This window comes from Sceloporus occidentalis, unplaced genomic scaffold, assembly GCF_023333645.1.
Source record: "Sceloporus occidentalis isolate IW3139 unplaced genomic scaffold, rSceOcc1.0.p SCAF_8, whole genome shotgun sequence".
Lineage (NCBI taxonomy): Eukaryota > Metazoa > Chordata > Lepidosauria > Squamata > Phrynosomatidae > Sceloporus > Sceloporus occidentalis.
The window spans coordinates 46,578,517-46,591,034 of NW_028316988.1; the positions used below are offsets into that span (position 1 = coordinate 46,578,517).

At 41.8% G+C, this 12,518-nt stretch overlaps 1 long non-coding RNA gene across 1 annotated transcript in view; it reads right to left on the reverse strand.

Moving 5' to 3' along the window:
- Positions 1-871: 871 nt before the first annotated feature.
- Positions 872-12,518, reverse strand: part of LOC149308833 (uncharacterized) — an 81,989-nt gene continuing 70,342 nt past the window's right edge. Inside the window, exon 3 of the long non-coding RNA XR_016282062.1 lies at positions 872-987. This is a non-coding gene — a long non-coding RNA (uncharacterized LOC149308833). The remainder of the gene's footprint in view (positions 988-12,518) is intronic.

Sequence of the window (12,518 nt, forward strand, 5' to 3'; positions counted from 1 at the left end):
AGAAGGAGGCAGGTTTGTTCTCTGCTGCCTCAGAGGGTAGACCAGGTCTAATGGTTTTACATTACAGAATGGTAGATTTCGATTAAGCATTACAAAGAAGTTATTGGCAATAAGAGTTGTTTGACAATTAAACTAATAGCCTAAAGAGGTGGTAAAGCCTCTTTCTCAGGGTGGCTAGACAACTACCTGCTGGGTATGCTGTATCTGGATTTCCTGCATAGAGGTGGACTCAATAGCTTATGGGACTCCTTCCAACTCCATGATTTAATAATACCACTCTATTCTGCTTTAGTCAGATCTCACGTGGAATTCTGGGTCCAGTTCTGGGTGCCATAATTCAAGAGGAGCATTGACAAGCTGGAATGTGTCCAGAGGAGGGCAACCAAAATAGTGAAAGGTCTGGAAACCATGCCCTATGAGAAGCAACTAAGGGAGCTGGGTGTGTTTAGCCTGGAATAGAAAAGATTAAGAGGTGACATGATAGTTTAAATATTGGAAGGTACATCATGTGGAGGATGGAACAAGCTTATTTTCTGCTGCTCCAGAGACAAAGATATGGAGCAATGGGTCCAAACGACAGGAATCCACTTGAACATTAGAACAAACTCCCTGTTGGTAACAGCTTTTCAACAGTGGAGCATAGAGTGTGGTGGATCCTCTTGCTTTGGAGATTTTTAAACACAGGCTGGATGGCCATTTGTTGGGGATGCTTTGTTCGTGTCTTCCTGCATGGCAGGGGCCCTTGGAGGACTTTTCCAGCGCTATGATTCTATGATTCTATGATTCTACAATCCCTTTGTGCACAGCATAGGAAGAGACAGTAACCATACTCACTTATCAGGATGTAGGTTCCTTTGAACTCAATGGGGCTTACAAATCTGATGTAGTTATATACAGGATTTCAGTGAAAATTGGATTAGCTTCCCCTTGCAGATGTAAACTCTTTCCGATCAACAGCCATGGTTAACTTATAGGTGTCTGTGTGCCCTAAGAAGAGAAGAGAAAGAACAAATGTTATGAAGTCCATAAAATAAATAACTGTTCCAAGAAGAAAGCACTCCTTCAAAGAACGTGGTTCACTTCTTACAGTACGATTGCATCAGTCGATCTTCATACGGCGGGGAAAACATCCCCTAGTAAATATGAAAGAAGAGAGGGATAGTTTTCTTTAAAACCTCTCACAGGGAGGTAAAGTAGAGCACTAAATATTACATTTCACCTTTTTTCTTGTTTTCTTTCCTTTTTTCCTCACTTTTCTGTATGTGTGCGCTTTATTTCACGATAAACAGGGCTGTTGAAAGAGCAAGTTATTTCTCCACCAAGGGAACAAAACTCGGAGAGATATACAAGATAAGAGAGAAACGTCGTATCAATTACCACAATAAGTCATTTGTCAGAGGTCTATGGGATTCCTTGAGTTTTTTGTTTCATTTTCTTTCCTAACCTCTCTAGAGAACCAGATCTTAATCGAGGACTTTCACCCTTCACCAAGTTAAGTGTCACATTGCTCAGATGATTAGAGATGACTTAATCTTAACACTTGGTTTAAGTAAAATCAAGTACAATTCATGCGCTCACTTCGTTTTAAGAAAGTGCGTTGAGCAGCAGAGCAGATCTGCGTCAAGTTTGGTGCATGAAAGAGTTGTGAGTGTTTTCTAATCTCCAAAGGAGATTGTTCAGGTTGCCTCATAAGAACATTGTAGGGTTGGACAGGGTGCAAAAAGGGACATTACACGATTGGGGAGTGGAGCACCTTCTTTATGCATTCCTTGGATTTTGCAATTTTTCAAGATGGAAGTGGATATGTTACAAAATTATATCTGATGTGGATAATGTATGTTTAGATACAAACAAGAATTAACCAAAAATTGTCGATGTCTTCATAAAAAGGATGGGAAAATTCAAACTAGGAATAGGCAAAACTGACAGATTAATCCAGCTGCCAACAAGCTTTCAATGTCTAGCTAAGTTTTGTTTAGAACCTAGAGGGACCACAAGGGATATCTACTCCAATCCCTGTCCGTGTTGAAATGCACATCTAAAGAACTTCTGGAACCAACCTTTGTTTAAAAAGCCCCAAAGATGAAGAGGCCATCACCTTCCAAAGCAGTCTATTGCACTTTCAAACCAAATCCATTGGTTTGTGTTCTATAGAGCCAGAAAATACGGTGGTTTGTTTTCTTCTGCCTGACATTCCTGCAGATATTTAAAGTTGACTATCATGCCAGCTCCCACTTTTCTCTCCTCCAAGATGGACAACTGATTGAATCAACTTTCCTGTGGGTCAGTCTTCTCATGACACAGTCAAAGTACAATAGTCATTTTGGCTTCTAGCGTCTAGGCTTGATTTACTCTTGGAGTCATTTGTGGGTCATTTTGTCACTCCATCATCTCCACAGAACTCTCTTCCAGGGCTGCATTTCAAATGCATTGATGTCTTTTGCTGTCTACTATCTTCATCGTCCAGCTTTCACAACCTTACACAGAAAATGGAAATATCATGACATGGATGAATCTGACTTTGGTATTTAAATGATAAAACCCACATACCCATACAGAAAATGTACACATCGGGGGAAGGAAACCTTCTTCCTCATCCACATATATACATGCACACACACGCACACACAATATTCTTGCATAAAACCAGGAATGAGATTTACTTCCCTCCCCCTTTTAATAATCTGTGGATGGATTAAGTAATACCAATGACAAAGGGAAACAAATTCCATGCCAGAAGGCCTCCCGCAGTTGAAGCTCAGTAGCCTGCTGACTTCAGATGCAATGTGCTAACCCTTCACAGTTGGCACTGAGAAAGAGCAGAACGGAACAAGTTTCCTGAGCATACTATGAGATGCTTCCTCCAAAATTTAAGGGCATGAAAGGCACAAAAATAAAAGCTGGCGGGCCCAAGTCGTGACACCAGTCCATCATTTATACAGATCTGGCATGAGAATCTGACATCCTTAGGTGGCAGCTGGGATACCTGCTCTGGAACCCCCTCCCCCCCAAATGTTGTTCTGATGTGTTGATCAGTACCAGGTGGCAAGGCCTAGTTTCCATTTTAATTTCCAAGACTTATTCAGTGCAACCGAGTGTGAGAAGGTGTTTTGGGAACTTAAAATGGCCGCTTTCAAGAACAGAATCAACTCCTTTGAAATGTAAGAGACACCATTTGACAATGCATTCTATTTAATGGGACTTGATATGCATGGATTTTGGTATCCCCAGGGGGTCGTGGAATCAAACGCCAGCAGATACCAGGGGCCTACTGTGCCACAAGTAGGCAAGATAAATCATGGGTAATCCAGAAGGAGAATCAAAAGCCATGCTTCAGCTTAAAAAAAGAATAAAGTAACCCCTTGCCACTTTGAAATCATGTTAACTTAATTATGCCTTACTGAAAAAGTAATGAGCTGTTTATAACTAATTGGTAACTACTTACATGTAATTTGTTACTGGGTGGGAAGTCAGGGAATTCCATCCCCTGACACACAAACACACACACCCCATATGAATTTCCCAGGCAAACCTATCATGGGGTTTTCTTGGCATGACTTGTTCATACAGATTTTGCTAGTGCCTTCCTTTGAGGCCGAGAGAGTGTAACTTACCAAGGGTTACCCAGTTGGTTTCCGTGGTTGAGTGGAGATTTGAACCCTGGCCTCCAGCATCACAGTCTAATATTCAAACCAGTATTGGAAGAAACAGGCAGAAGGAACAGAGAAAGAACAGTACATAGATGTGTGAGCAATGCATCCGCGTGTCTTTATTTTTTGTTCTGATGCAGAATGAAGGAACCAGGGAATTCATGGATCATGTGCTCTTGGATTGTTGTGTTTGTGTGTTTCTCAGTGGCCACATGAACAATTCCCAAATAGATTACTCCTTCGTTCTCTTCTCCAAATAGACACACTGGAGATAATGGGGATGCCAGCAGATTTTGTGCAGCCCACGTTTTTAAACGAACCAACCCAGTTCTCACTTTCTGGACAAATGCACAAATCAGAATCAGTGTTTTAACTGCTTTTATTTGCTTGTCACTTCAGAAGCTCTTGCGCGCTGGGAGGCAATACAGAAATACCTTTAAGTAAATAAAGAAATAAAGGATAAAGAAAGAATGAAAGAAATTTTAAAGTGTCTGCTCTAGAATACATGCAAAATGCATATTAAGTAATATTGCATGAAAAAAAGAAATCACTGTTCAAAAACAATGCAAGCTTTTGTGCCTATTTTTGTAACACGAATGAATATGTGTAAAACTGATGCAGAGCAGAAATAGACTGATCCATCTATTCTTAAGATATACACACACACAGAGGATTTGTGCAATGCTGTAAGAATTATTTTGCTGATGGGGAAAACGGTGATCCCTCCTTTGATGTTCGGAGGGTGGGGAAGGCAAAAAGAGACTGAGTGAAGATGATGTTACTAAGACTTCATTACCCCTAATAAAATACACTGTGCAGCACATTCAGTGGCATACTATGAAGTCTTCATAAATCACATTGCCTGCTTGACGTGTGTCAAAATAAAGGCACATAATACAAAACAAGAAGAGATATTCCCAGTCCTGTGTATTTGTTCATGCACATCCCTGGGTTAGGCTAGATGACTCTCCAGATCATTACTGGGAGTTAGAAAGGTCCCCAATGCCAAATATATCTGTCCCTACATTGTCATATTAATGCTGCACACAAGGAACAGGCTGGGATTAATGTCGCACACAAGGAACAGATTGGGATTAATGTTGTACACAAGGAATAGATTAGGATGGGGGCGGGCGGCAGGGAAGACCACCTTGGACAGGTTCTTGGGAAGGTTGCATGTCTTTCCACAAAGAACGGTAGCTTGGAAAGAAAGGGACGAAGGGTTTGGATCAGAGGGAGATGAGAATTAAAGGGACCCAACAGGCAATACAAAGTGCTTGGGAGGAACTCTCATATAGGGTAAAGACATAGAAAAGTATTTGTACACTAGGATTTTAAAATGGGAAATAAGATTTTAAAAATGAAGAAGCATTGGACAGTGCAGGGAGGGATCAAGTATATGGATCAGTTGGAGGGAGTGAAGGACTAAGCTGTTTGCTTTTCGTAATGAAACTCTACAATGGAAGTGGGTAACACACCACCCAGTCTCTGCATCCTACCCTTGGGACTCCAAAATGCATCCCCTTAAGATCCCCACAAACACACCAAAGCCACCAAATTAATTATTTTAAAACAACTTTCTACCAGTGTTCAGGGCACATTTTATTTGAAAACTGGCCAAGTGTAACCGAAAACAGCCACAAGAACATTCTGCCAATTTGGGGGTCAACATTTTGCCTGAAAACTGGCCCAAAGCTAGCCAAACCAGCCACAAATGTGGGGTTTAGTTTCTACACTCCAGTCTCTACTCCCCATAAAAGGCCCAAACAAACAAACAAACAACAAAACAGCTAAAATATCTGCCAAAACAGCAGCCATAAGTGATGTAATGTCACTTCCAACATGCCAGAATGCAACAGTGTGGCTTGTTGAGCAAAATGCCCTGTGCCACGGGTGGCCACATCTGCCCTATAGCTACTGTTTTTAGTAGCAATAGGCTGCATTTGCACTGCGGAAATAATCCAGTTTGACACCACTTTAACTGCCATGGCTCCATGCTATGCGATTTTGGGAATCATAGGCACGTTACAGACTGCCCAAAATGGGCAGTCTGCCGCCGCCGCCATTTGCAGCGCGGAGGAGCCCCAGCGTCCAAACCACGCGGCTCCTCCGTGCTGCAAAAAGAAGCTCCCCAATGGCGCTTCTTGTTGTGGCGCGCTTATGATGTCACGAGGCGCCAATTGTGCACTCGCGGCATCATTTGTGTCATGCAACGTGTAGATGCAATGCGTCCACTATGTCAAGATGGCGGTGCCCGTGTGGAATGGATGCCACCATTTTGTGCGCGCTCCACGCATATTAGGGTTAGGGGCGTCAGGAAGTGATACCCCTTCTAACCCTAGTACGCATGGAGCGCATACTATAGGCCTGTGCGGAACAGGCCATAGTTTGTTGTAGCACCAGAGCACGCTATGATTCCCAGAATTCCACAGCATGGAGCCATGGCAGCTAAAGTGGTGTCAAACCAGATTATTTCTGCAGTGTGGATGCAGCCAATAGATGGGGAGGCAGGCTGGTTCAGGAAAAATATTGCATCCCCTACAATGCTCCAAGCCCAGTGTCATTCTAGGGCATTACCGGAGACAGGGTGGCGGTGGCACCTTTTAAAAATGCTGCAGTGTATTTGAGTGAAATTCTACATATAAGAGAATATTTCAGAGGGAGAGAAGAAAGAATTTCGGATAAATTCATTGTAAGAAATCCAGACTGCCCTCAATGCCCAGTTGGCATGGAGAGACCTGTCAGTAGAGAAAGCAAGAACGTGGGCATCTGAATTTCATCACTCCCTTACATTTTGCCCCATAGCTTGAGCACTAGTAAGACTGATAGAGAGGGGAGGAGGCCTTCTGATGTTCACACAAAGTGGTGCGGAAAGGCAAGGAGTCTTGACTTCCACATACAGATCCAGAACCACCATCAAAATCCTTGACTCACACCAGTTGGGTACATGCACTGGCAATGCATCTGCACAGCACACTGAGCCATGACCCTCATGCAGCAGGCATCCAATAAACCCTCAACATGCAAAGCCTTTTGTGCATAGAAACCTTTGGAAAAGCTGCACTCCCTTTTGTATACTTTCTCTCACACACACACATTGCTAGCATTCTCTCCCACCACTAAAATAAATAAAAAAATGCCCACCCCCTATTTCTATGCTAAGGTTCCTCCTCGGCATGCTTTATGGGCGCCCTGCGAGGAAAACTCCCATCAGCTGCTTAGCCCAAAAGCATAAATTTGATCTCGCAATTAGTATTCAGCTCAGCACCCTGGATAGAAACCAATGTTGCAGCCAAGAGGTGGTTTAAAACACATAAATCATAGATCAATGACAGAACTCTAAGCACTGGATAGATTACAAAAGTAAGCTTTAGTTAAAAATAGATTAACCATTTCCCTGCAGGAATTCCTCCTGTGTTTTTTTAAACAGAAAAACTCTCTCTCCCATTCTCTCTCTCTCTCTATGTATATATACATATATATTTTAAAGATGCATCTGATCCAAGGAGTTTTTCCCCATCAAATATATGAATGCAGTAGATTAATTGCTTTTTTTCCTTGACATTTAGCATTCTGGTTTAAAGACATGCTGCATCATGCTATTTGAAGAGAAAATAATATACACCGCAGAGAGCTTTTGTTTTGTTTTGTTTGGCTTTGTCTTCAAGTGAGCCAAATGCAAAGTGAACTAGAAATATACTGAATTCCAACAAAAGCAGCAGCTTTTGGGACAAGTGCTACAGCAAACTGTGGCTATGTCAGGGGCATATGGCTTGGGCTGGAATGGTCAAATGGTCAGTTTAGGTTAATAAAGCTTGGTGCACATGTCCAGTTAGGCAAGTCCCATTTTGTGTTTAAAAATATGAGGTGCACCCCTTCTTCAAAATGGTAGAAAAAGTCATGAGTTTGTACTGAGTTCGAAAAATGTGTTTTGGGTCCATTTCAGTTTGGAACATATTTTATATCAAGATGGATCAGGTCCAGCTAACTCCTTTTTTTTATCTCTACTACGGATGGAAAGAATATTTGACTATATTTGAAATATAGTCAAAAATTATGATAGGAAGAATCCTGCTCACTGTTTTTCTATGTATTTGCACAGGACAGCATTTTCTGAACCAGTGGAAAACAATGCTATAACTGGGGATTTATTCTATGCAAAATTCACATGATTTGCTTAGAAAACAACAGCTTTTTTGTGCAGGAAAGAATATTTTTGCATGGAAATGGTATTTTCTTCACAGAAAATGTTGCTTCATGTGCAGAAAATGCAAAACAACCACATGTGAATTTTGCACTGAATAAATTCTGAATTGCAAATAGGCTTCAAAAACGGCGTGGTTTTTAAAGACTTTCTCACAGTTGGACGAAAATTGCTACAATCACACATTGCTTTCTTTGAGAACAAATTCAATGAAGAATTGCATCTCTAAATTCTCTACTGACGTATCTACTGGGGTGGATCTGGGATGCAAAACTGGCAATTTAGCATTGCATTATGAACCTTGCCCATATGAGACAAGATTCCAGTTCTGAATAGAGGCCTGACTTGAAAAGAAATATTGTGAGATGCCTCATACTGAGTCAGATCATTGACCCATGCACTCAGTGTTGTTTTCATTGTTGTTGTTTTGTTGTGTGCCTTCAAGTCATTTCTGATGGCCCTAGGGTGAACCTATCACAGGGTTTACTTGGCAAGATTTGTTCAGAGGAGGTTTGCCATTGCCTTCCCATGAGGCTGAGAGAGAGTGACTTGCCCAAGGTCACCCAGTGGGTTTCATGGCTGAGCTGGGAATCGAACCCTGGTCTCCAGAGTTGTAGTCAGTCACTGAAACCACTAAGCCACACTGGTTCCATTATTAGGCAACAATTCTGTAGGACTTTTTCCAGCAAATGACCTTGGACCTTTCTTGGTGCAAAGTAGCTGGTACACCACTGAACTGAAGTCCTTCCATAGTTGAGGCTTATATAATAGACGGGCCTCCCATTGAGATGAATTCCTTGTGCACAGAAAACTAGTTTGTCATGAAGAAGGCTCTGAGACACATTAGTTGTCTTACAGACCCTGTGTGACGATTTCTTGCAATACAGGGATTTTGAAGATTCAGTTCCACTTTCTCACATAGGTTTAATCTGAGCTTCAAAATGAATGCAGATTGACACTGTGTTAACTGCCATGACTCAATGCTATGGAATCCTGGGATTTGTACTTTGTTGTGACATCAGAGCATTCTGACAGAGAAAGCTAAATATCTCAGAAAGCTACAAATCCCAGAATTGCGCCATGGCAGTTGAAGTGGTTTCAGGCTGCATTACTTCTGCAGGGCAAGTTAGACCTCAGTTTTGAAATTCATTGGGTGAGCTTGAAAAAAATCACCACCACTTACACTGTCCTATTCCGCAGGGTTGTTGTGAGGATAAAGTGGAGAGGATGACAGAGATGTATGTTGCCTCAAACTCAGCTCATAGGAGGAGAGAAGAGACATAAATGAAGTGAATGAATAAATGCACAAAAGCTTTGGGTATGAAAGATTTCAAGAGGCGAACCCTCGGTGCAGACAACCCAAACTCAATTTTATCTTATCAGTTTGAGAAGCACAAACGTTTCTTTGGAACTCTAAAGAAGGGAAAATAATTCCATTTCTGAGTCATAGTTTTAAAAACAAGGACGTCACCTGTTTCAGTGACTCAAAATTAACATTATATTAAATCTCTTTCTTTCTTTCTTTCTTTCTTTTCAGAGTATCCGTAAGTATTATTCACCTATTTCCTCAACCACCAAATTTTGGAAACTCACTGGCTTTTGGCTGAAAAAAACTATTTTAACTCAGTGTTGACAGACAGTCACTAGAGAAAGTATAGAGGAGGGATTTTTTTCCCTTTTAAAATTCCAGACAGCTAAAACAACATCAAAAGGAGGTAGAATTCAGATACACAAGTCTTTCACTCGAGGTTTCTTTTTCTTTTTCTCCCCCCTTTTTCTCCACTCTCATTAAATACATCCTGCAACATTTGGTCGGTTGAAGAACGATCAAAGGGAAATGTTGAGAAACCAAACTTCTCGATGCTGGGTTCCCCAAATTTTGATCAAACGAGAAGGACGGAATTTAGAAAATTCATTACCGCACAAGGCTATGGTTGTCTCATACTGGATGTGCTAAATAAGGATCATGTTTACTTCATGTAAATCCTGAAGCAAAGTAAACATCACCAAACACCTATGTTTGCTCTGATACTTAAACATCCTGCAAGTAACAAAAAAATGAATATGCAGAGGAATGTTGTTATGTTGAGTTACTTTTCAAGTCATAGAATTCTGACTTGGTTAAGAATGTTCAAAGTACATGAGCAAGAATGGAGAATATAGGGTCAGTCCTGGGTTCAGATGAATCTTGGATCCCTTATCTCCATTTACTCGATTTGGAAAGTCTGGATTCCTCCAAAGCACATTGTCTCAAAAGCAGTCTTGTTCCTCTTGGAGATTCAGGAGTGATTTGGCAAGAGATGCAAAAGAGCCAGTGTGGTGTAGTGGTTTGGGCCTTGGACTATGACTCTGGAGACCAGGGTTTGAATTCCACGGATTCGGCCATGGAAACCCACTGGGTGATCCTGGGCAAGTCACACTCTCTCAGCCTCAAAGGATGGCAATGGCCAACCCCTTCTGAACAAAACCTGCAAAGGAAACTCCATGATAAGGCTGCCTTAGAGTCACAATAAGCTGGAAATTATGTCAAGGCGCACAACAACAACAAACAATGACATAACTGCAAAAACTGTAGATCTGCAAAAACTGATATATTTCCCTTCAAATGCTCCATAGAAAGAAAACACCAGTGTGAGAAGACTGGGAGGGAAGGGTAGTTTTCTCCACCAGGGAGGAATTTTACTACGGCTCTCCTATTTTACTTGCAATTAAAGAGCTTTTGAGCCAGTGTGACCTAGTGGCTTGAACATACTAGCCCTATGATCCCATTTTAACTGCCATAGTTCTATCCTATGGAATCCTGGGACTGGTAGTTTAGGGAGAAGCATTTAGTATTCTATGCCACAGAGCTTGTGCCACCCACATCAAGCTACAAACCCCAGGATTCCATAGGAAGGACCCACCTCAAGGTGGAACAATGGTACTATCATTGTGCAGCGTGAATGGACTTTAGGACTTTGAGAGACCAGGCTTCCTGCTCAGCCATGGAAACCCACTCGGTGACACTGAGCAAGTCCCACCCTTTCAGCCTAAGAAGAAATGGAAAGCAAAACTTCTCTGATTAAATCTTACCGAGAAAACTCTTGTTGCCCCATCACACTCCATTGTTATAGTGCTATATTCATGCTAAACATCTTCCTCCTTCTGGGTTGTTTGGCTGAAATGGTACTTTGGGGCATGGATTTGCAGTGTTTCTGGTCTATCTTGGCTGAGTATTCCCAGAGAGTGGTGCTGGGAGACTGTTGTTCATCTTTTTGACCATTACCCTATGGGTCAATATTGGATTTGAGCAACTGGACAATGGCAATCACCTACCTGAAGGCTGGATGTTCTCATCTGGTTGGAGGCGGTGGAAGATGCTCTTCTCTCTCTTCTCCCCCAGATAAGAGGGACAACAGTTAAGTTAGGATTCTTGGATCCCATTGGTAGCATTCAGTGAAACTGTAAACCTTAAACACACTTCTTGACTCCCTTCTTCTTCCTACAGGAGTGCGGGCACCATTTGGATCCTTAATCCAGAATTAAGCCTTTTATCCAGAGTCACAAGCATGGTCCGCACAAGAATGGCTTGCTTGAATAAGCATTGCAAGGATGGATTTTCTATTCCTCCTAATCCCAACTTTTTGTTTCCTTTATCTTTTTTTCTTTTTCCTTCCTTCCTTCCTTCCTTCCTTCCTTCCTTACTTACTTACTTACTGGTATTAGACTCAATCTAATGGGAAGGGAGGGAAATGGCAAGGAAACACTTTAAATAAATGTAATGTGTCAGTGAAAAAATCAGGGTTAATTTTTAAAGACACATTTCCCTGCAGCAACAATTCTCTTTAATTGTTTCAATGTGAAACACATTATAAAGCATGTTTGTTTCCTGTTCTCAGCCCTCGGTGGCTGACATGAGATACTCACAACACAGAGCGTGTTTCTCGACTGTGCGGTTACTCGGGGTTTACAAGGTGCTGAAAACTCTTGAATGCAGCTAGAAGTGAAGAGGACCACCGGAAAGGCCACCTCAGAACATTGCAAAAAACATGACCTAACAGTTTGGTTGCAAATGGGACTGTAATCAAAAACCTCTTCTAACAGTGTCCCAGTTGGAGTATACACACAATACCCTTGGAAATCTTGCCTATGGAAAGATTGAAGAATGCTTAAAGCTTTGCAAAAATGCAAACTTGTGTTGCTACAAAGGACTGAACTCAAGATGAAGAACAGACAGAAACCTAAGTAGGAGGTTAAAGGAGCAAAGAGAGAGTCGTGGGGAGCAGCAGAGGGGCTTGGTATATTTTAATGTACTTTCTTCTTCATCGCTTGACATTCAGTTTGGTTTTCCCATGGAGGGAGTTATCAAAAATCAGACTAGGAAAATGTTCCTCCTCCACCACCTTGGTGCCACCCAGTATCTGGTTTCGAGTGGAAAACAAGGGCTGCTCCTACATTCATGGACCCCTGTAAGGAAAACCAAGACAAAAAACCAAACCCAGGTGTCAAAAGGGTGCATAGACCAGATGTGTGTGTGTGGGGGGGGGAGAGAATGGTTGCAAATTTGGTCTTTAAACATCCCTAACAGATGATGGTCATTCTCATACATCATGTGAGCAGAATGTAACTGCTCCATCTGTGCAGTTCCATGTCCCTTGTATCTGAGAAGACAGCTTCCAGGCTGC